General features: G+C 47.3%; 28 non-coding genes across 28 annotated transcripts; all 28 read right to left on the minus strand.

Annotated features, from left to right (window-relative positions):
- Window positions 1–45: 45 nt before the first annotated feature.
- TRNAD-GUC (transfer RNA aspartic acid (anticodon GUC)) lies at window positions 46–117 on the minus strand. The gene has a single exon. It is a non-coding gene; the product is annotated as a tRNA-Asp (tRNA).
- A 512-nt stretch (window positions 118–629) lies between these two features.
- TRNAD-GUC (transfer RNA aspartic acid (anticodon GUC)) lies at window positions 630–701 on the minus strand. Its single transcript has one exon. It is a non-coding gene; the product is annotated as a tRNA-Asp (tRNA).
- A 511-nt stretch (window positions 702–1,212) lies between these two features.
- On the minus strand, window positions 1,213–1,284 carry TRNAD-GUC (transfer RNA aspartic acid (anticodon GUC)). Its single transcript has one exon. It is a non-coding gene; the product is annotated as a tRNA-Asp (tRNA).
- A 1,393-nt stretch (window positions 1,285–2,677) lies between these two features.
- Window positions 2,678–2,749, minus strand: TRNAD-GUC (transfer RNA aspartic acid (anticodon GUC)). The gene has a single exon. It is a non-coding gene; the product is annotated as a tRNA-Asp (tRNA).
- Window positions 2,750–3,264: 515 nt separating this feature from the next.
- TRNAD-GUC (transfer RNA aspartic acid (anticodon GUC)) lies at window positions 3,265–3,336 on the minus strand. Its single transcript has one exon. It is a non-coding gene; the product is annotated as a tRNA-Asp (tRNA).
- A 220-nt stretch (window positions 3,337–3,556) lies between these two features.
- Window positions 3,557–3,628, minus strand: TRNAD-GUC (transfer RNA aspartic acid (anticodon GUC)). Its single transcript has one exon. It is a non-coding gene; the product is annotated as a tRNA-Asp (tRNA).
- A 1,096-nt stretch (window positions 3,629–4,724) lies between these two features.
- Window positions 4,725–4,796, minus strand: TRNAD-GUC (transfer RNA aspartic acid (anticodon GUC)). The gene has a single exon. It is a non-coding gene; the product is annotated as a tRNA-Asp (tRNA).
- Window positions 4,797–5,303: 507 nt separating this feature from the next.
- On the minus strand, window positions 5,304–5,375 carry TRNAD-GUC (transfer RNA aspartic acid (anticodon GUC)). The gene has a single exon. It is a non-coding gene; the product is annotated as a tRNA-Asp (tRNA).
- Window positions 5,376–5,888: 513 nt separating this feature from the next.
- On the minus strand, window positions 5,889–5,960 carry TRNAD-GUC (transfer RNA aspartic acid (anticodon GUC)). The gene has a single exon. It is a non-coding gene; the product is annotated as a tRNA-Asp (tRNA).
- A 519-nt stretch (window positions 5,961–6,479) lies between these two features.
- TRNAD-GUC (transfer RNA aspartic acid (anticodon GUC)) lies at window positions 6,480–6,551 on the minus strand. The gene has a single exon. It is a non-coding gene; the product is annotated as a tRNA-Asp (tRNA).
- Window positions 6,552–7,067: 516 nt separating this feature from the next.
- TRNAD-GUC (transfer RNA aspartic acid (anticodon GUC)) lies at window positions 7,068–7,139 on the minus strand. The gene has a single exon. It is a non-coding gene; the product is annotated as a tRNA-Asp (tRNA).
- A 220-nt stretch (window positions 7,140–7,359) lies between these two features.
- TRNAD-GUC (transfer RNA aspartic acid (anticodon GUC)) lies at window positions 7,360–7,431 on the minus strand. The gene has a single exon. It is a non-coding gene; the product is annotated as a tRNA-Asp (tRNA).
- Window positions 7,432–8,527: 1,096 nt separating this feature from the next.
- On the minus strand, window positions 8,528–8,599 carry TRNAD-GUC (transfer RNA aspartic acid (anticodon GUC)). Its single transcript has one exon. It is a non-coding gene; the product is annotated as a tRNA-Asp (tRNA).
- A 507-nt stretch (window positions 8,600–9,106) lies between these two features.
- On the minus strand, window positions 9,107–9,178 carry TRNAD-GUC (transfer RNA aspartic acid (anticodon GUC)). The gene has a single exon. It is a non-coding gene; the product is annotated as a tRNA-Asp (tRNA).
- Window positions 9,179–9,691: 513 nt separating this feature from the next.
- On the minus strand, window positions 9,692–9,763 carry TRNAD-GUC (transfer RNA aspartic acid (anticodon GUC)). Its single transcript has one exon. It is a non-coding gene; the product is annotated as a tRNA-Asp (tRNA).
- A 519-nt stretch (window positions 9,764–10,282) lies between these two features.
- On the minus strand, window positions 10,283–10,354 carry TRNAD-GUC (transfer RNA aspartic acid (anticodon GUC)). Its single transcript has one exon. It is a non-coding gene; the product is annotated as a tRNA-Asp (tRNA).
- A 1,101-nt stretch (window positions 10,355–11,455) lies between these two features.
- Window positions 11,456–11,527, minus strand: TRNAD-GUC (transfer RNA aspartic acid (anticodon GUC)). Its single transcript has one exon. It is a non-coding gene; the product is annotated as a tRNA-Asp (tRNA).
- Window positions 11,528–12,046: 519 nt separating this feature from the next.
- On the minus strand, window positions 12,047–12,118 carry TRNAD-GUC (transfer RNA aspartic acid (anticodon GUC)). Its single transcript has one exon. It is a non-coding gene; the product is annotated as a tRNA-Asp (tRNA).
- A 510-nt stretch (window positions 12,119–12,628) lies between these two features.
- TRNAD-GUC (transfer RNA aspartic acid (anticodon GUC)) lies at window positions 12,629–12,700 on the minus strand. The gene has a single exon. It is a non-coding gene; the product is annotated as a tRNA-Asp (tRNA).
- Window positions 12,701–13,505: 805 nt separating this feature from the next.
- Window positions 13,506–13,577, minus strand: TRNAD-GUC (transfer RNA aspartic acid (anticodon GUC)). Its single transcript has one exon. It is a non-coding gene; the product is annotated as a tRNA-Asp (tRNA).
- Window positions 13,578–14,093: 516 nt separating this feature from the next.
- On the minus strand, window positions 14,094–14,165 carry TRNAD-GUC (transfer RNA aspartic acid (anticodon GUC)). Its single transcript has one exon. It is a non-coding gene; the product is annotated as a tRNA-Asp (tRNA).
- Window positions 14,166–14,386: 221 nt separating this feature from the next.
- Window positions 14,387–14,458, minus strand: TRNAD-GUC (transfer RNA aspartic acid (anticodon GUC)). The gene has a single exon. It is a non-coding gene; the product is annotated as a tRNA-Asp (tRNA).
- Window positions 14,459–15,263: 805 nt separating this feature from the next.
- TRNAD-GUC (transfer RNA aspartic acid (anticodon GUC)) lies at window positions 15,264–15,335 on the minus strand. Its single transcript has one exon. It is a non-coding gene; the product is annotated as a tRNA-Asp (tRNA).
- A 223-nt stretch (window positions 15,336–15,558) lies between these two features.
- On the minus strand, window positions 15,559–15,630 carry TRNAD-GUC (transfer RNA aspartic acid (anticodon GUC)). The gene has a single exon. It is a non-coding gene; the product is annotated as a tRNA-Asp (tRNA).
- Window positions 15,631–16,438: 808 nt separating this feature from the next.
- TRNAD-GUC (transfer RNA aspartic acid (anticodon GUC)) lies at window positions 16,439–16,510 on the minus strand. The gene has a single exon. It is a non-coding gene; the product is annotated as a tRNA-Asp (tRNA).
- Window positions 16,511–17,894: 1,384 nt separating this feature from the next.
- Window positions 17,895–17,966, minus strand: TRNAD-GUC (transfer RNA aspartic acid (anticodon GUC)). Its single transcript has one exon. It is a non-coding gene; the product is annotated as a tRNA-Asp (tRNA).
- Window positions 17,967–18,183: 217 nt separating this feature from the next.
- On the minus strand, window positions 18,184–18,255 carry TRNAD-GUC (transfer RNA aspartic acid (anticodon GUC)). Its single transcript has one exon. It is a non-coding gene; the product is annotated as a tRNA-Asp (tRNA).
- A 1,979-nt stretch (window positions 18,256–20,234) lies between these two features.
- On the minus strand, window positions 20,235–20,306 carry TRNAD-GUC (transfer RNA aspartic acid (anticodon GUC)). The gene has a single exon. It is a non-coding gene; the product is annotated as a tRNA-Asp (tRNA).
- Between the last annotated feature and the right edge of the window lie 46 nt (window positions 20,307–20,352).

The following is a 20,352-nucleotide window of genomic DNA, read 5'->3' on the forward strand; positions in this document are numbered from 1 at the left end:
TAGTGCAGGTTGAATTTCCACCCTATGGTAACTAAAAAGTTACTGCTCCCCGTCGGGGAATCGAACCCCGGTCTCCCGCGTGACAGGCGGGGATACTGACCACTATACTAACGAGGATATGCGCATGCACGGCAGACACGACGGTATTGTCTGCGAGATCACAACTCTAGCTTGAAATGACTGTTTCAGTAGGAGAGGAAAAAAAACAAAGACACCTGGCGCTAGAGCTTCCACATTATATTAGCTTACTCTGGAGGAGATGGAGAAAACGAAGATTATTTTGCCGAATGGTATAGCAGTGCAGGTTCAATTTCCACCCTTTGTTAACTAAAAAATTACTGCTCCCCGTTGGGGAATCGAACCCTGGTCTCCCGCGTGACAGGCGGGGATACTGACCACTATACTAACGAGGATATGCGCATGCACGGCAGACACGACGGTTTTGTCAGCGAGATCACAACTCTCGCTTGACATGACTTTTTCAGTGCGACAGAAAAAAACACCTGGCGCTAGAGCCTCCCCATTATATTAGCTTACTCCGGGGGAGATGGAGAAAACGAAGATTATTTTGCCGAATGACATATTAGTGCAGCTTGAATTTCCACCCTATGGTAACTAAAAAATTACTGCTCCCCGTCGGGGAATCGAACCCCGGTCTCCCGCGTGACAGGCGGGGATACTGACAACTATACTAACGAGGATATGCGCATGCACGGCCGACACGACGGTGTTGTCAGCGAGATCACAACTCTAGCTTGACATGACTGTTTCAGGGGGACAGAAAAAAAGAACACCTGGCGCTAGAGCTTCCCCATTATATTAGCTTACTCTGGAGGAGATGGAGAAAACGAAGATTATTTTGCCGAATGATATATTAGTGCAGGTTGAATTTCCACCCTATGGTAACTAAAAAATTACTGCTCCCCGTCGGGGAATTAAACCCAGGTCTTCCGCGTGACAGGCAGGGATACTGGCCGCTATACTAACGAGGATATGCGCGTGACGGCAGACACGACGGTGTTGTCTGCGAGATCAACACTCTAGCTTGACACGACTGTTTCAGTGGGAAAGTAAAAAAACAGACACCTGGCGCTAGAGCTTCCCCAATATAATAGCTTAGTCTGGAGGAGATGGAGAAAACGAAGATTATTTTGCCGAATGGTATATTAGTGCAGGTTGAATTTCCACGCTATGGTAACTAAAAGATTACTGCTCCCCGTCGGGGAATCGAACCCCGGTCTCCCGCGTGACAGGCGGGGATACTGACCACTATACTAACGAGGATATGCGCATGCACGGCAGACACGACGGTATTGTCTTCGAGATCACAACTCTAGCTTGATATGACCGTTTCAGTGGGAGAGGAAAAAAAACAAAGACACCTGGCGCTAGAGCTTCCACATTATATTAGCTTACTCTGGAGGAGATGGAGAGAACGAAGATTATTTTGCCGAATGGTATAGCAGTGCAGGTTCAATTTCCAACCTATGGAAACTAAAAAATTAATGCTGCCCATCGGGGAATCGAACCCCGGTCTCCCACGTGACAGGCGGGGATACTGACCACTATACTAACGAGGATATGCGCATGCACGGCAGACACGACGGTGTTGTCAGCGAGATCACAACTCTAGCTTGACATGACTGTTTCAGTGGAACAAAAAAAAGAACACCTGGCACTAGAGCTTCCCCATTATATTAGCTTGCTCTGGAGGAGATGGAGAAAACGAAGATTATTTTGCCGAATGATATATTAGTGCAGGTTGAATTTCCACCCTACGGTAACTAAAAAATTACTGCTCCCTGTCGGGGAATTAAACCCCGGTCTCCCGCGTGACAGGCGGGGATACTGACCACTATACTAACGAGGATATGTGTATGCACGGAAGACACGACGGTGTTGTCAGCGAGATCACAACTCTAGCTTGACATGACTGTTTCAGTGGGAGAGGAAAAAACAGACACCCGGCGCTAGAGCTTCCCCATTATATTAGCTTACTCTGGAGGAGATGCAGAAAACGAAGATTATTTTGCCGAATGATATATTAGTGCAGGTTGAATTTCCGCTCTATGGTAACTAAAAAACTACTGCTCCCCATCGGGGAATTAAACCCCGGTCTCCCGCGTGACAGGCGGGGATACTGGCCACTATACTAACGAGTATATGCGCATGCACGGCAGACACGATGGTATTGTCTGCGAGATCACAACTCTAGCTTGAAGTGACTGTTTAAGTGGGACAGAAAAAAAGAACACCTGGCGCTAGAGCTTCCCCATTATATTAGCTTACTCTGGAGGAGATGGAGAAAACGAAGATTATTTTGCCGAATGATATATCAGTGCAGGTTGAATTTCCACCCTATCGTAACTAAAGAATTACTGCTCCCTGTCGGGGAATTAAACCCCGGTCTCCCGCGTGACAGGCGGGGATACTGACCACTATACTAACGAGGATATGTGTATGCACGGCAGACACGACGGTAGTGTCTTCGAGATCACAACTCTAGCTTGAGGTGACCGTTTCAGTGGGAGAGGAAAAAAAACAAAGACACCTGGCGCTAGAGCTTCCCCATTATATTAGCTTACTCTGGAGGAGATGGAGAAAACGAAGATTATTTTGCCGAATGATATATTAGTGCAGGTTGAATTTCCACCCTATGGTAACTAAAAAATTACTGCTCTCCGTCGGGGAATCGAACCCCGGTCTCCCGCGTGACAGGCGGGGATACTGACCACTATACTAACGAGGATATGCGCATGCACGGCAGACACGACGGTGTTGTCAGCGAGATCACAACTCTCGCTTGACATGACTTTTTCAGTGGGACAGAAAAAAAAACACCTGGCGCAAGAGCTTCCCCATTATATTAGCTTACTCTGGGGGAGATGGAGAAAACGAAGATTATTTTGCCGAATGATATATTAGTGCAGGTTGAATTTCCACACTATGGTAACTTAACAATTACTGCTCCCCGTCGGGGAATCGAACCCCGGTCTCCCGCGTGACAGGCGGGGATACTGAGAACTATACTAACGAGGATTTGCGCATGCACGGCAGACACGACGGTGTTGTCAGCGAGATCACAACTCTAGCTTGACATGACTGTTTCAGTGGGAGAGGAAAAAAAAACAAAGACACCTGGCGCTAGAGTTTTCCCATTCTATTAGCTTACTCTGGAGGAGATGGAGAGAACGAAGATTATTTTGCCGATTGGTATAGCAGTGCAAGTTCAATTTCCACCCTATGGTAACTAAAAAATTACTGCTCCCCGTCGGGGAATTAAACCCCGGTCTCCCGCGTGACAGGCAGGGATACTGACCACTATACTAACGAGGATATGCGCATGACGGCAGACACGACGGTGTTGTCTGCGAGATCAACACTCTTGCTTGACACGACTGTTTCAGTGGGAGAGAAAAAAAAACAAATCCTGGAACTAGAGCTTCTCCATTATATTAGCTTACTCTGGAGGAGATGGAGTAAACGAAGATTATTTTGCCGAATGGTATATTAGTGCAGGTTGAATTTCCACCCTATGGTAACTAAAAGATTACTGCTCCCCATCGGGGAATCGAACCCCGGTCTCCCGCGTGACAGGCGGGGATACTGACCACTATACTAACGAGGATATGCGCATCGACGGCAGACTCGACGGTATTGTCTGCGAGATCACAACTCTAGCTTGACATGACTGTTTCAGTGGTAGAGGAAAAAAAACAAAGACACCTGGCGCTAGAGTTTCCCTATTATATTAGCTTACTCTGTAGGAGATGGAGAGAACGAAGATTATTTTGCCGATTGGTATAGCAGTGCAGGTTCAATTTCCCCTCTATGGTAACTAAAAAATTACTGCTCCCCGTTCGGCAATCGAACCCCGGTCTCCCGCGTGACAGGCGGGGATACTGACCACTATACTAACGAGGATATGCGCATGCACGGCAGACACGACGGTGTTGTCAGCGAGATCCCAACTCTCGCTTGACATGACTTTTTCAATGGGACAGAAAAAAAAACACCTTGCGCTAGAGCTTCCCCATTATATTAGCTTACTCCGGGGGAGATGGAGAAAACGAAGATTATTTTGCCGAATGATATATTAGTGCAGGTTGAATTTCCACCCTATGGTAACTAAAAAATTACTGCTCCCCGTCGGGAAATCGAACCCCGGTCTCCCGCGTGACAGGCGGGGATACTGACAACTATACTAACGAGGATATGCGCATGCACGGCTGACACGACGGTGTTGTCAGCGAGATCACAACTCTAGCTTGACATGACTGTTTCAGTGGGACAGAAAAAAAGAAAACCTGGCACTAGAGCTTCCCCATTATATTAGCTTACTCTGGGGGAGATGGAGAAAACTAAGACTATTTTGCCGAATGATATATTAGTGCAGGTTGAATTTCCACACTATGGTAACTTAAAAATTACTGCTCCCCGTCGGGGAATCGAACCCCAGTCTCCCGCGTGACAGGCGGGGATACTGACAACTATACTAACGAGGATATGCGCATGCACGGCCGAAACGACGGTGTTGTCAGCGAGATCACAACTCTAGCTTGACATGACTTTTTCAGTGGGACAGAAAAAAAGAACACCTGGCGCTAGAGCTTCCCCATTATATTAGCTTACTCTGGAGGAGATGGAGAAAACGAAGATTATTTTGCCGAATAATATATTAGTGCAGGTTGAATTTCCGCCCTATGGTAACTAAAAAATTACTGCTCCCCGTCGGGGAATTAAACCCCGGTCTCCCGCGTGACAGGCGGGGATACTGGCCACTATACTAACGAGGATATGCGCATGCACGGCAGACACGACGGTATTGTCTACGAGATCACAACTCCAGCTTGAAGTGACTGTTTCAGTGGGACAGAAAAAAAGAACACCTGGCGCTAGAGCTTCCCCATTCTATTAGCTTACTCTGGAGGAGATGGAGAGAACGAAGATTATTTTGCCGATTGGTATAGCAGTGCAAGTTCAATTTCCACCCTATGGTAACTAAAAAATTACTGCTCCCCGTTCGGCAATCGAACCCCGGTCTCCCGCGTGACAGGCGGGGATACTAACCACTATACTAACGAGGATATGCGCATGCACGGCAGACACGACGGTGTTGTCAGCGAGATCCCAACTCTCGCTTGACAAGACTTTTTCAGTGGGACAGAAAAAAACTCCTTGCGCTAGAGCTTCCCCATTATATTAGCTTACTCCGGGGGAGATGGAGAAAACGAAGATTATTTTGCCGAATGATATATTAGTGCAGGTTGAATTTCCACCCTATGGTAACTAAAAAATTACTGATCCCCGTCGGGGAATCGAACCCCGGTCTCCCGCGTGACAGGCGGGGATACTGACTACTATACTAACGAGGATATGCGCATGCACGGCTGACACGACGGTGTTGTCAGCGAGATCACAACTCTAGCTTGACATGACTGTTTCAGTGGGACAGAAAAAAATAACACCTGGCGCTAGAGCTTCCCCATTATATTAGCTTACTCTGGAGGAGATGGAGAAAACGAAGATTATTTTGCCGAATGATATATTAGTGCAGGTTGAATTTCCGCCCTATGGTAACTAAAAAATTACTGCTCCCCGTCGGGGAATTAAACCCCGGTCTTCTGCGTGACAGGCAGGGATACTGACCACTATACTAACGAGGATATGCGCACGACGGCAGACACGACGGTTTTGTCTGCGAGATCACAACTCTAGCTTGACATGACCGTTTCAGTGGGAGAGGAAAAAAACAAAGACACCTGGCGCTAGAGCTTCCACATTATATTAGCTTACTCTGGAGGAGATGGAGAGAACGAAGATTATTTTGCCGAATGGTATAGCAGTGCAGGTTGAATTTCCACCCTATGGTAACTAAAAGATTACTGCTCCCCGTCGGGGAATCGAACCCCGGTCTCCCGCGTGACAGGCGGGGATACTGACCACTATACTAACGAGGATATGCGCATGCACGGCAGACACGACGGTATTGTCTTCGAGATCACAACTCTAGCTTGACATGACCGTTTCAGTGGGAGAGGAAAAAAAACAAAGACACCTGGCGCTGGAGCTTCCACATTATATTAGCTTACTCTGGAGGAGATGGAGAGAACGAAGATTATTTTGCCGAATGGTATAGCAGTGCAGGTCAATTTCCAACCTATGGAAAGTAAAAAATTAATGCTGCCCATCGGGGAATCGAACCCCGGTCTCCCACGTGACAGGCGGGGATACTGACCACTATACTAACCAGGACATGCGCATGTACGGCAGACACGACGGTGCTGTCAGCGAGATCACAACTCTAGCTTGACATGACTGTTTCAGTGGGAGAGGAAAAAAAACAAAGACACCTGGCGCTAGAGTTTTCCCATTCTATTAGCTTACTCTGGAGGAGATGGAGAGAACGAAGATTATTTTGCCGATTGGTATAGCAGTGCAAGTTCAATTTCCACCCTATGGTAACCAAAAAATTACTGCTCCCCGTCGGGGAATTAAACCCCGGTCTCCCGCGTGACAGGCGGGGATACTGACCACTATACTAACGAGGATATGCGCATGCACGGCAGACACGACGGTGTTGTCAGCGAGATCACAACTCTAGCTTGACATGACTGTTTCAGTGGGACAGAAAAAAAGAACACCTGGTGCTAGAGCTTCCCCATTATATTAGCTTACTCTGGGGGAGATGGAGAAAACGAAGATTATTTTGCCGAATGATATATCAGTGCAGGTTGAATTTCCACCCTATCGTAACTAAAGAATTACTGCTCCCTGTCGGGGAATTAAACCCCGGTCTCCCGCGTGACAGGCGGGGATACTGACCACTATACTAACGAGGATATGTGTATGCACGGCAGACACGACGGTAGTGTCTTCGAGATCACAACTCTAGCTTGAGGTGACCGTTTCAGTGGGAGAGGAAAAAAAAACAAAGACACCTGGCGCTAGAGTTTTCCCATTCTATTAGCTTACTCTGGAGGAGATGGAGAGAACGAAGATTATTTTGCCGATTGGTATAGCAGTGCAAGTTCAATTTCCACCCTATGGTAACTAAAAAATTACTGCTCCCCGTCGGGGAATTAAACCCCGGTCTCCCGCGTGACAGGCAGGGATACTGACCACTATACTAACGAGGATATGCGCATGACGGCAGACACGACGGTGTTGTCTGCGAGATCAACACTCTTGCTTGACACGACTGTTTCAGTGGGAGAGAAAAAAAAACAAATCCTGGAACTAGAGCTTCTCCATTATATTAGCTTACTCTGGAGGAGATGGAGTAAACGAAGATTATTTTGCCGAATGGTATATTAGTGCAGGTTGAATTTCCACCCTATGGTAACTAAAAGATTACTGCTCCCCATCGGGGAATCGAACCCCGGTCTCCCGCGTGACAGGCGGGGATACTGACCACTATACTAACGAGGATATGCGCATCGACGGCAGACTCGACGGTATTGTCTGCGAGATCACAACTCTAGCTTGACATGACTGTTTCAGTGGTAGAGGAAAAAAAACAAAGACACCTGGCGCTAGAGTTTCCCTATTATATTAGCTTACTCTGTAGGAGATGGAGAGAACGAAGATTATTTTGCCGATTGGTATAGCAGTGCAGGTTCAATTTCCCCTCTATGGTAACTAAAAAATTACTGCTCCCCGTTCGGCAATCGAACCCCGGTCTCCCGCGTGACAGGCGGGGATACTGACCACTATACTAACGAGGATATGCCCATGCACGGCAGACACGACGGTGTTGTCAGCGAGATCCCAACTCTCGCTTGACATGACTTTTTCAATGGGACAGAAAAAAAAACACCTTGCGCTAGAGCTTCCCCATTATATTAGCTTACTCCGGGGGAGATGGAGAAAACGAAGATTATTTTGCCGAATGATATATTAGTGCAGGTTGAATTTCCACCCTATGGTAACTAAAAAATTACTGCTCCCCGTCGGGAAATCGAACCCCGGTCTCCCGCGTGACAGGCGGGGATACTGACAACTATACTAACGAGGATATGCGCATGCACGGCTGACACGACGGTGTTGTCAGCGAGATCACAACTCTAGCTTGACATGACTGTTTCAGTGGGACAGAAAAAAAGAAAACCTGGCACTAGAGCTTCCCCATTATATTAGCTTACTCTGGGGGAGATGGAGAAAACTAAGACTATTTTGCCGAATGATATATTAGTGCAGGTTGAATTTCCACACTATGGTAACTTAAAAATTACTGCTCCCCGTCGGGGAATCGAACCCCAGTCTCCCGCGTGACAGGCGGGGATACTGACAACTATACTAACGAGGATATGCGCATGCACGGCCGAAACGACGGTGTTGTCAGCGAGATCACAACTCTAGCTTGACATGACTTTTTCAGTGGGACAGAAAAAAAGAACACCTGGCGCTAGAGCTTCCCCATTATATTAGCTTACTCTGGAGGAGATGGAGAAAACGAAGATTATTTTGCCGAATAATATATTAGTGCAGGTTGAATTTCCGCCCTATGGTAACTAAAAAATTACTGCTCCCCGTCGGGGAATTAAACCCCGGTCTCCCGCGTGACAGGCGGGGATACTGGCCACTATACTAACGAGGATATGCGCATGCACGGCAGACACGACGGTATTGTCTACGAGATCACAACTCCAGCTTGAAGTGACTGTTTCAGTGGGACAGAAAAAAAGAACACCTGGCGCTAGAGCTTCCCCATTCTATTAGCTTACTCTGGAGGAGATGGAGAGAACGAAGATTATTTTGCCGATTGGTATAGCAGTGCAAGTTCAATTTCCACCCTATGGTAACTAAAAAATTACTGCTCCCCGTTCGGCAATCGAACCCCGGTCTCCCGCGTGACAGGCGGGGATACTAACCACTATACTAACGAGGATATGCGCATGCACGGCAGACACGACGGTGTTGTCAGCGAGATCCCAACTCTCGCTTGACAAGACTTTTTCAGTGGGACAGAAAAAAACTCCTTGCGCTAGAGCTTCCCCATTATATTAGCTTACTCCGGGGGAGATGGAGAAAACGAAGATTATTTTGCCGAATGATATATTAGTGCAGGTTGAATTTCCACCCTATGGTAACTAAAAAATTACTGATCCCCGTCGGGGAATCGAACCCCGGTCTCCCGCGTGACAGGCGGGGATACTGACTACTATACTAACGAGGATATGCGCATGCACGGCTGACACGACGGTGTTGTCAGCGAGATCACAACTCTAGCTTGACATGACTGTTTCAGTGGGACAGAAAAAAATAACACCTGGCGCTAGAGCTTCCCCATTATATTAGCTTACTCTGGAGGAGATGGAGAAAACGAAGATTATTTTGCCGAATGATATATTAGTGCAGGTTGAATTTCCGCCCTATGGTAACTAAAAAATTACTGCTCCCCGTCGGGGAATTAAACCCCGGTCTTCTGCGTGACAGGCAGGGATACTGACCACTATACTAACGAGGATATGCGCACGACGGCAGACACGACGGTTTTGTCTGCGAGATCACAACTCTAGCTTGACATGACCGTTTCAGTGGGAGAGGAAAAAAACAAAGACACCTGGCGCTAGAGCTTCCACATTATATTAGCTTACTCTGGAGGAGATGGAGAGAACGAAGATTATTTTGCCGAATGGTATAGCAGTGCAGGTTGAATTTCCACCCTATGGTAACTAAAAGATTACTGCTCCCCGTCGGGGAATCGAACCCCGGTCTCCCGCGTGACAGGCGGGGATACTGACCACTATACTAACGAGGATATGCGCATGCACGGCAGACACGACGGTATTGTCTTCGAGATCACAACTCTAGCTTGACATGACCGTTTCAGTGGGAGAGGAAAAAAAACAAAGACACCTGGCGCTAGAGCTTCCACATTATATTAGCTTACTCTGGAGGAGATGGAGAGAACGAAGATTATTTTGCCGAATGGTATAGCAGTGCAGGTCAATTTCCAACCTATGGAAAGTAAAAAATTAATGCTGCCCATCGGGGAATCGAACCCCGGTCTCCCACGTGACAGGCGGGGATACTGACCACTATACTAACCAGGACATGCGCATGTACGGCAGACACGACGGTGCTGTCAGCGAGATCACAACTCTAGCTTGACATGACTGTTTCAGTGGGAGAGGAAAAAAAACAAAGACACCTGGCGCTAGAGTTTTCCCATTCTATTAGCTTACTCTGGAGGAGATGGAGAGAACGAAGATTATTTTGCCGATTGGTATAGCAGTGCAAGTTCAATTTCCACCCTATGGTAACCAAAAAATTACTGCTCCCCGTCGGGGAATTAAACCCCGGTCTCCCGCGTGACAGGCGGGGATACTGACCACTATACTAACGAGGATATGCGCATGCACGGCAGACACGACGGTGTTGTCAGCGAGATCCCAACTCTCGCTTGACATGACTTTTTCAGTGGGACAGAAAAAAAAACACCTTGCGCTAGAGCTTCCCCTTTATATTAGCTTACTCCGGGGGAGATGGAGAAAACGAAGATTATTTTGCCGAATGATATATTAGTGCAGGTTGAATTTCCACCCTATGGTAACTAAACAATTACTGCTCCCCGTCGAAGAATCGAACCCCGGTCTCCCACGTGACAGGCGGGGATACTGACAACTATACTAACGAGGATATGCGCATGCACGGCTGACACGACGGTGTTGTCAGCGAGATCACAACTCTAGCTTGACATGACTGTTTCAGTGGGACAGAAAAAAAGAACACCTGGTGCTAGAGCTTCCCCATTATATTAGCTTACTCTGGGGGAGATGGAGAAAACGAAGATTATTTTGCCGAATGATATATTAGTGCAGGTTGAATTTCCACCCTATGGTAACTAAAAAATTACTGCTCCCTGTCGGGGAATTAAACCCCGGTGTCCCGCGTGACAGGCGGGGATACTGACCACTATACTAACGAGGATATGTGTATGCACGGAAGACACGACGCTGTTGTCAGCGAGATCACAACTCTAGCTTGACATGACTGTTTCAGTGGGAGAGGGAAAAAAACAAAGACACCTGGCGCTAGAGTTTCCCCATTATATTAGCTTACTCTGGAGGAGATGGAGAGAACGAAGATTATTTTGCCGATTAGTATAGCAGTGCAGGTTCAATTTCCCCTCTATGGTAACTAAAAAATTACTGCTCCCCGTTCGGCAATCGAACCCCGGTCTCCCGCGTGACAGGCGGGGATACTAACCACTATACTAACGAGAATATGCGCATGCACGGCAGACACGACGGTGTTGTCTGCGACATCACAACTCTAGCTTGACATGACCGTTTCAGTGGGAGAGGAAAAAAAACAAAGACACCTGGCGCTAGAGCTTCCACATTATATTAGCTTACTCTGGAGGAGATGGAGAGAACGAAGATTATTTTGCCGAATGGTATAGCAGTGCAGGTTGAATTTCCACCCTATGGTAACTAAAAGATTACTGCTCCCCGTCGGGGAATCGAACCCCGGTCTCCCGCGTGACAGGCGGGGATACTGACCACTATACTAACGAGGATATGCGCATGCACGGCAGACACGACGGTATTGTCTTCGAGATCACAACTCTAGCTTGACATGACCGTTTCAGTGGGAGAGGAAAAAAAACAAAGACACCTGGCGCTAGAGCTTCCACATTATATTAGCTTACTCTGGAGGAGATGGAGAGAACGAAGATTATTTTGCCGAATGGTATAGCAGTGCAGGTCAATTTCCAACCTATGGAAACTAAAAAATTAATGCTGCCCATCGGGGAATCGAACCCCGGTCTCCCACGTGACAGGCGGGGATAATGACCACTATACTAACCAGGATATGCGCATGCACGGCAGACACGACGGTGCTGTCAGCGAGATCACAACTCTAGCTTGACATGACTGTTTCAGTGGGAGAGGAAAAAAAACAAAGACACCTGGCGCTAGAGTTTTCCCATTCTATTAGCTTACTCTGGAGGAGATGGAGAGAACGAAGATTATTTTGCCGATTGGTATAGCAGTGCAAGTTCAATTTCCACCCTATGGTAACTAAAAAATTACTGCTCCCCGTCGGGGAATTAAACCCCGGTCTCCCGCGTGACAGGCGGGGATACTGACCACTATACTAACGAGGATATGCGCATTCACGGCAGACACGACGGTGTTGTCAGCGAGATCCCAACTCTCGCTTGGCATGACTTTTTCAGTGGGACAGAAAAAAAAAACACCTTGCGCTAGAGCTTCCCCTTTATATTAGCTTACTCCGGGGGAGATGGAGAAAACGAAGATTATTTTGCCGAATGATATATTAGTGCAGGTTGAATTTCCACCCTATGGTAACTAAACAATTACTGCTCCCCGTCGAAGAATCGAACCCCGGTCTCCCGCGTGACAGGCGGGGATACTGACAACTATACTAACGAGGATATGCGCATGCAGGGCTGACACGACGGTGTTGTCAGCGAGATCACAACTCTAACTTGACATGACTGTTTCAGTGGGACAGAAAAAAAGAACACCTGGCGCTAGAGCTTCCCCATTATATTAGCTTACTCTGGGGGAGATGGAGAAAACGAAGATTATTTTGCCGAATGATATATTAGTGCAGGTTGAATTTCCACACTATGGTAACTTAAAAATTACTGCTCCCCGTCGGGGAATCGAACCCCGGTCTCCCGCGTGACAGGCGGGGATACTGACAACTATACTAACGAGGATATGCGCATGCACGGCCGACACGACGGTGTGTTCAGCGAGATCACAACTCTAGCTTGACATGACTGTTTCAGTGGGACAGAAAAAAAGAACACCTGGCGCTAGAGCTTCCCCATTATATTAGCTTACTCTGGAGGAGATGGAGAAAACGAAGATTATTTTGCCGAATGATATATTAGTGCAGGTTGAATTTCTTCCCTATGGTAACTAAAAAATTACTGCTCCCCGTCGGGGAATTAAACCCCGGTCTCCCGCGTGACAGGCGGGGATACTGGCCACTATACTAAGGAGGATATGCGCATGCACGGCAGACACGACGGTATTGTCTGCGAGATCACAACTCTAGCTTGAAGTGACTGTTTCAGTGGGACAGAAAAAAAGAACACCTGGCGCTAGAGCTTCCCCATTATATTAGCTTACTCTGGAGGAGATGGAGAAAACGAAGATTATTTTGCCGAATCATATATTAGTGCAGGTTGAATTTCCACCCTATGGTAACTAAAAAATTACTGCTCCCTGTCGGGCAATTAAACCCCGGTCTCCCGCGTGACAGGCGGGGATACTGACCACTATACTAACGATGATATGTGTATGCACGGAAGGCACGACGGTGTTGTCAGCGAGATCACAACTCTAGCTTGACATGACTGTTTCAGTGGGAGAGGGAAAAAACAAAGACACCTGGCGCTAGAGTTTTCCCATTATATTAGCTTACTCTGGAGGAGATGGAGAGAACGAGGATTATTTTGCCGATTGGTATAGCAGTGCAGGTTCAATTTCTACCCTATGGCAACTAAAAAATCACTGCTCCCCGTCGGGGAATTAAACCCCGGTCTCCCGCGTGACAGGCGGGGATACTGACCACTATACTAACGAGGATATGCGCAGGACGGCAGACTAGACGGTGTTGTCTGCGAGATCAACACTCTTGCTTGACACGACTGTTTCAGTGGGAGAGAAAAAAAACAGACACCTGGAACTAGAGCTTTTCCATTATATTAGCTTACTCTGGAGGAGATGGAGTAAACGAAGATTATTTTGCCGAATGGTATATTAGTGCAGGTTGAATTTCCACCCTATGGTAACTAAAAGATTACTGCTCCCCGTCGGGGAATCGAACCCCGGTCTCCCGCATGACAGGCGGGGATACTGAGAACTATACTAACGAGGATTTGCGCATGCACGGCAGACACGACGGTGTTGTCAGCGAGATCACAACTCTAGCTTGACATGACTGTTTCAGTGGGAGAGGAAAAAAAACAAAGACACCTGGCGCTAGAGATTTCCCATACTATTAGCTTACTCTGGAAGAGATGAAGAGAACGAAGATTATTTTGCCGATTGGTATAGCAGTGCAAGTTCAATTTCCACCCTATGGTAACTAAAAAATTACTGCTCCCCGTCGGGGAATTAAACCCCGGTCTCCCGCGTGACAGGCAGGGATACTGACCACTATACTAACGAGGATATGCGCATGACGGCAGACACGACGGTGTTGTCTGCGAGATCAACACTCTTGCTTGACACGACTGTTTCAGTGGGAGAGAAAAAAAAACAGAAACCTGGAACTAGAGCTTCTCCATTATATTAGCTTACTCTGGAGGAGATGGAGTAAACGAAGATTATTTTGCCGAATGGTATATTAGTGCAGGTTGAATTTCCACCCTATGGTAACTAAAAGATTACTGCTCCCCGTCGGGGAATCGAACCCCGGTCTCCCGCGTGACAGGCGGGGATACTGACCACTGTACTAACGAGGATATGCGCATCGACGGCAGACTCGACGGTATTGTCTGCGAGATCACAACTCTAGCTTGACATGACTGTTTCAGTGGGAGAGGGAAAAAAACAATGACACCTGGCGCTAGAGTTTCCCCATTATATTAGCTTACTCTGTAGGAGATGGAGAGAACGAAGATTATTTTGCCGATTGGTATAGCAGTGCAGGTTCAATTTCCCCTCTATGGTAACTAAAAAATTACTGCTCCCCGTTCGGCAATCGAACCCCGGTCTCCCGCGTGACAGGCGGGGATACTGACCACTATACTAACGAGGATATGCGCATGCACGGCAGACACGACGGTGTTGTCAGCGAGATCCAGCCTCTCGCTTGACATGACTTTTTCAATGGGACAGAAAAAAAAACACCTTGCGCTAGAGCTTCCCCATTATATTAGCTTACTCCGGGGGAGATGGAGAAAACGAAGATTATTTTGCCGAATGATATATTAGTGCAGGTTGAATTTCCACCCTATGGTAACTAAAAAATTACTGCTCCCCGTCGGGAAATCGAACCCCGGTCTCCCGCGTGACAGGCGGGGATACTGACAACTATACTAATGAGGATATGCGCATGCACGGCTGACACGACGGTGTTGTCAGCGAGATCACAACTCTAGCTTGACATGACTGTTTCAGTGGGACAGAAAAAAAGAACACCTGGCGCTAGAGCTTCCCCATTATATTAGCTTACTCTGGGGGAGATGGAGAAAACGAAGATTATTTTGCCGAATGATATATTAGTGCAGGTTGAATTTCCACACTATGGTAACTTAAAAATTACTGCTCCCCGTCGGGGAATCGAACCCCGGTCTCCCGCGTGACAGGCGGGGATACTGACAACTATACTAACGAGGATATGTGTATGCACGGAAGACACGACGGTGTTGTCAGCGAGATCACAACTCTAGCTTGACATGACTGTTTCAGTGGGAGAGGGAAAAAACAAAGACACCTGGCGCTAGAGTTTTCCCATTATATTAGCTTACTCTGGAGGAGATGGAGAGAACGAAGATTATTTTGCCGATTGGTATAGCAGTGCAGGTTCAATTTCTACCCTATGGCAACTAAAAAATCACTGTTCCCCGTCGGGGAATTAAACCCCGGTCTCCCGCGTGACAGGCGGGGATACTGACCACTATACTAACGAGGATATGCGCAGGACGGCAGACTAGACGGTGTTGTCTGCGAGATCAACACTCTTGCTTGACACGACTGTTTCAGTGGGAGAGAAAAAAAACAGACACCTGGAACTAGAGCTTTTCCATTATATTAGCTTACTCTGGAGGAGATGGAGTAAACGAAGATTATTTTGCCGAATGGTATATTAGTGCAGGTTGAATTTCCACCCTATGGTAACTAAAAGATTACTGCTCCCCGTCGGGGAATCGAACCCCGGTCTCCCGCGTGACAGGCGGGGATACTGAGAACTATACTAACGAGGATTTGCGCATGCACGGCAGACACGACGGTGTTGTCAGCGAGATCACAACTCTAGCTTGACATGACTGTTTCAGTGGGAGAGGAAAAAAAACAAAGACACCTGGCGCTAGAGTTTTCCCATACTATTAGCTTACTCTGGAAGAGATGGAGAGAACGAAGATTATTTTGCCGATTGGTATAGCAGTGCAAGTTCAATTTCCACCCTATGGTAACTAAAAATTACTGCTCCCCGTCGGGGAATTAAACCCCGGTTTCCCGCGTGACAGGCAGGGATACTGACCACTATACTAACGAGGATATGCGCATGACGGCAGACACGACGGTGTTGTCTGCGAGATCAACACTCTTGCTTGACACGACTGTTTCAGTGGGAGAGAAAAAAAAACAGAAACCTGGAACTACAGTTTCTTCATTATATTAGCTTACTCTGGAGGAGATGGAGTAAACGAAGATTATTTTGCCGAATGGTATATTAGTGCAGGTTGAATTTCCACCCTATGGTAACTAAAAGATTACTGCTCCCCGTCGGGGAATCGAACCCCGGTCTCCCGCGTGACAGGCGGGGATACTGACCACTATACTAACGAGGATATGCGCATCGACGGCAGACTCGACGGTATTGTCTGCGAGATCACAACTCTAGCTTGACATGACTGTTTCAGTGGGAGAGGAAAAAAAACAAAGACACCTGGCGCTAGAGTTCCCCATTATATTAGCTTACTCTGTAGGAGATGGAGAGAACGAAGATTATTTTGCCGATTGGTATAGCAGTGCAGGTTCAATTTCCCCTCTATAGTAACTAAAAAATTACTGCTCCCCGTTCGGCAATCGAACCCCGGTCTCCCGCGTGACAGGCGGGGATACTGACCACTATACTAACGAGGATATGCGCATGCACGACAGACACGACGGTGTTGTCAGCGAGATCCCAACTCTCGCTTGACATGACTTTTTCAATGGGACAGAAAAAAAAACACCTTGCGCTAGAGCTTCCCCATTATATTAGCTTACTCCGGGGGAGATGGAGAAAACGAAGATTATTTTGCCGAATGATATATTAGTGCAGGTTGAATTTCCACCCTATGGTAACTAAAAAATTACTGCTCCCCATCGGGAAATCGAACCCCGGTCTCCCGCGTGACAGGCGGGGATACTGACAACTATACTAACGAGGATATGCGCATGCACGGCTGACACGACGGTGTTGTCAGCGAGATCACAACTCTAGCTTGACATGACTGTTTCAGTGGGACAGAAAAAAAGAACACCTGGCGCTAGAGCTTCCCCATTATATTAGCTTACTCTGGGGGAGATGGAGACAACGAAGATTATTTTGCCGAATGATATATTAGTGCAGGTTGAATTTCCACACTATGGTAACTTAAAAATTACTGCTCCCCGTCGGGGAATCGAACCCCGGTTACCCGCGTGACAGGCGGGGATACTGACAACTATACTAACGAGGATATGCGCATGCACTGCCGACACGACGGTGTTGTCAGCGAGATCACAACTCTAGCTTGACATGACTTTTTCAGTGGGACAGAAAAAAAGAACACCTGGCGCAAGAGCTTCCCCATTATATTAGCTTACTCTGGAGGAGATGGAGAAAACGAAGATTATTTTGCCGAATGATATATTAGTGCAGGTTGAATTTCCACCCTATGGTAACTAAAAAATTACTGCTCCCCGTTCGGCAATCGAACCCCGGTCTCCCGCGTGACAGGCGGGGATACTGACCACTATACTAACGAGGATATGCGCATGCACGGCAGACACGACGGTTTTGTCAGCGAGATCACAACTCTCGCTTGACATGACTTTTTCAGTGGGACAGAAAAAAAACACCTGGCGCTAGAGCTTCCCCATTATATTAGCTTACTCCGAGGGAGATGGAGAAAACGAAGATTATTTTGCCGAATGATATATTAGTGCAGGTTGAATTTCCACCCTATGGTAACTAAAAGATTACTGCTCCCCGTCGGGGAATCGAACCCCGGTCTCCCGCGTGACAGGCGGGGATACTGACCACTATACTAACGAGGATATGCGTATGCACGGCAGACACGACGGTGCTATCAGCGAGATCACAACTCTAGCTAGACATGACTTTTTCAGTGGGACAGAAAAAAAACACCTGGCGCTAGAGCTTCCCCATTATATTAGCTTACTCTGGGGGAGATGGAGAAAACGAAGATTATTTTGCCGAATGATATATTAGTGCAGGTTGAATTTCCACACTATGGTAACTTAAAAATTACTGCTCCCCGTCGGGGAATCGAACCCCGGTCTCCCGCGTGACAGGCGGGGATACTGACAACTATACTAACGAGGATATGTGTATGCACGGAAGACACGACGGTGTTGTCAGCGAGATCACAACTCTAGCTTGACATGACTGTTTCAGTGGGAGAGGAAAAAAAACAACACCTGGCGCTAGAGTTTTCCCATTCTATTAGCTTACTCTGCAGGAGATGGAGAGAACGAAGATTATTTTGCCGATTGGTATAGCAGTGCAAGTTCAATTTCCACCCTATGGTAACTAAAAAATTACTGCTCCCTGTCGGGGAATTAAACCCCGGTCTCCAGCGTGACAGGCAGGGATACTGACCACTATACTAACGAGGATATGCGCATGACGGCAGACACGACGGTGTTGTCTGTGAGATCAACACTCTTGCTTGACACGACTGTTTCAGTGGGAGAGAAAAAAAACAGAAACCTGGAACTAGAGCTTCTCTATTATATTAGCTTACTCTGGAGGAGATGGAGTAAACGAAGATTATTTTGCCGAATGGTATATTAGTGCAGGTTGAATTTCCACCCTATGGTAACTAAAAGATTACTGCTCCCCGTCGAGAATCGAACCCCGGTCTCCCGCGTGACAGGCGGGGATACTGACCACTATACTAACGAGGATATGCGCAACGACGGCAGACTCGACGGTATTGTCTGCGAGATCACAACTCTAGCTTGACATGACTGTTTCCGTGGGAGAGGAAAAAAAACAAATACACCTGGCGCTAGAGTTTCCCCGTTATATTAGCTTACTCTGGAGGAGATGGAGAGAACGAAGATTATTTTTCCGATTAGTATAGCAGTGCAGGTTCAATTTCCCCTCTATGGTAACTAAAAAATTACTGCTCCCCGTCGGGGAATTAAACCCCGGTCTTCTGCGTGACAGGCAGGGATACGGACCACTATACTAACGAGGATATGCGCACGACGGCAGACACGACGGTTTTGTCTTCGAGATCACAACTCTAGCTTGACATGACCGTTTCAGTGGGAGAGGAAAAAAAACAAAGACACCTGGCGCTAGAGCTTCCACATTATATTAGCTTACTCTGGAGGAGATGGAGAGAACGAAGATTATTTTGCCGAATGGTATAGCAGTGCAGGTCAATTTCCAACCTATGGAAACTAAAAAATTAATGCTGCCCATCGGGGAATCGAACCCCGGTCTCCCACGTGACAGGCGGGGATACTGACCACTATACTAACGAGGATATGCGCATGCACGGCAGACACGACGGTGCTGTCAGCGAGATCACCACTCTAGCTTGACATGACTGTTTCAGTGGGAGAGGAAAAAAAAACAAAGACACCTGGCGCTAGAGTTTTCCCATTCTATTAGCTTACTCTGGAGGAGATGGAGAGAACGAAGATTATTTTGCCGATTGGTATAGCAGTGCAAGTTCAATTTCCACCCTATGGTAACTAAAAAATTACTGCTCCCCGTCGGGGAATTAAACCCCGGTCTTCCGCGTAACAGGCGGGGATACTGACCACTATACTAACGAGGATATGCGCATGCACGGCAGACACGACGGTGTTGTCAGCGAGATCCCAACTCTCGCTTGACATGACATTTTCAGTGGGACAGAAAAAAAACACCTTGCGCTAGAGCTTCCCCTTTATGTTAGCTTACTCCGGGGGAGATGGAGAAAACGAAGTTTATTTTGCCGAATGATATATTAGTGCAGGTTGAATTTCCACCCTATGGTAACTAAACAATTACTGCTCCCCGTCGGGGAATCAAACCCCGGTCTCCCGCATGACAGGCGGGGATACTGACAACTATACTAACGAGGATATGCGCATGCACGGCTGACACGACGGTGTTGTGAGCGAGATCACAACTCTAGCTTGACATGACTGTTTCAGTGGGACAGAAAAAAAGAACACCTGGCGCTAGAGCTTCCCCATTATATTAGCTTACTCTGGGGGAGATGGAGAAAACGAAGATTATTTTGCCGAATGATATATTAGTGCAGGTTGAATTTCCACGCTATGGTAACTTAAAAATTACTGTTCCCCGTCGGGGAATCGAACCCCGGTCTCCCGCGTGACAGGCGGGGATACTGACAACTATACTAACGAGGATATGCGCATGCACGGCCGACACGACGGTGTGTTCAGCGAGATCACA

This window comes from Rhipicephalus microplus, chromosome 9, assembly GCF_043290135.1.
Source record: "Rhipicephalus microplus isolate Deutch F79 chromosome 9, USDA_Rmic, whole genome shotgun sequence".
Lineage (NCBI taxonomy): Eukaryota > Metazoa > Arthropoda > Arachnida > Ixodida > Ixodidae > Rhipicephalus > Rhipicephalus microplus.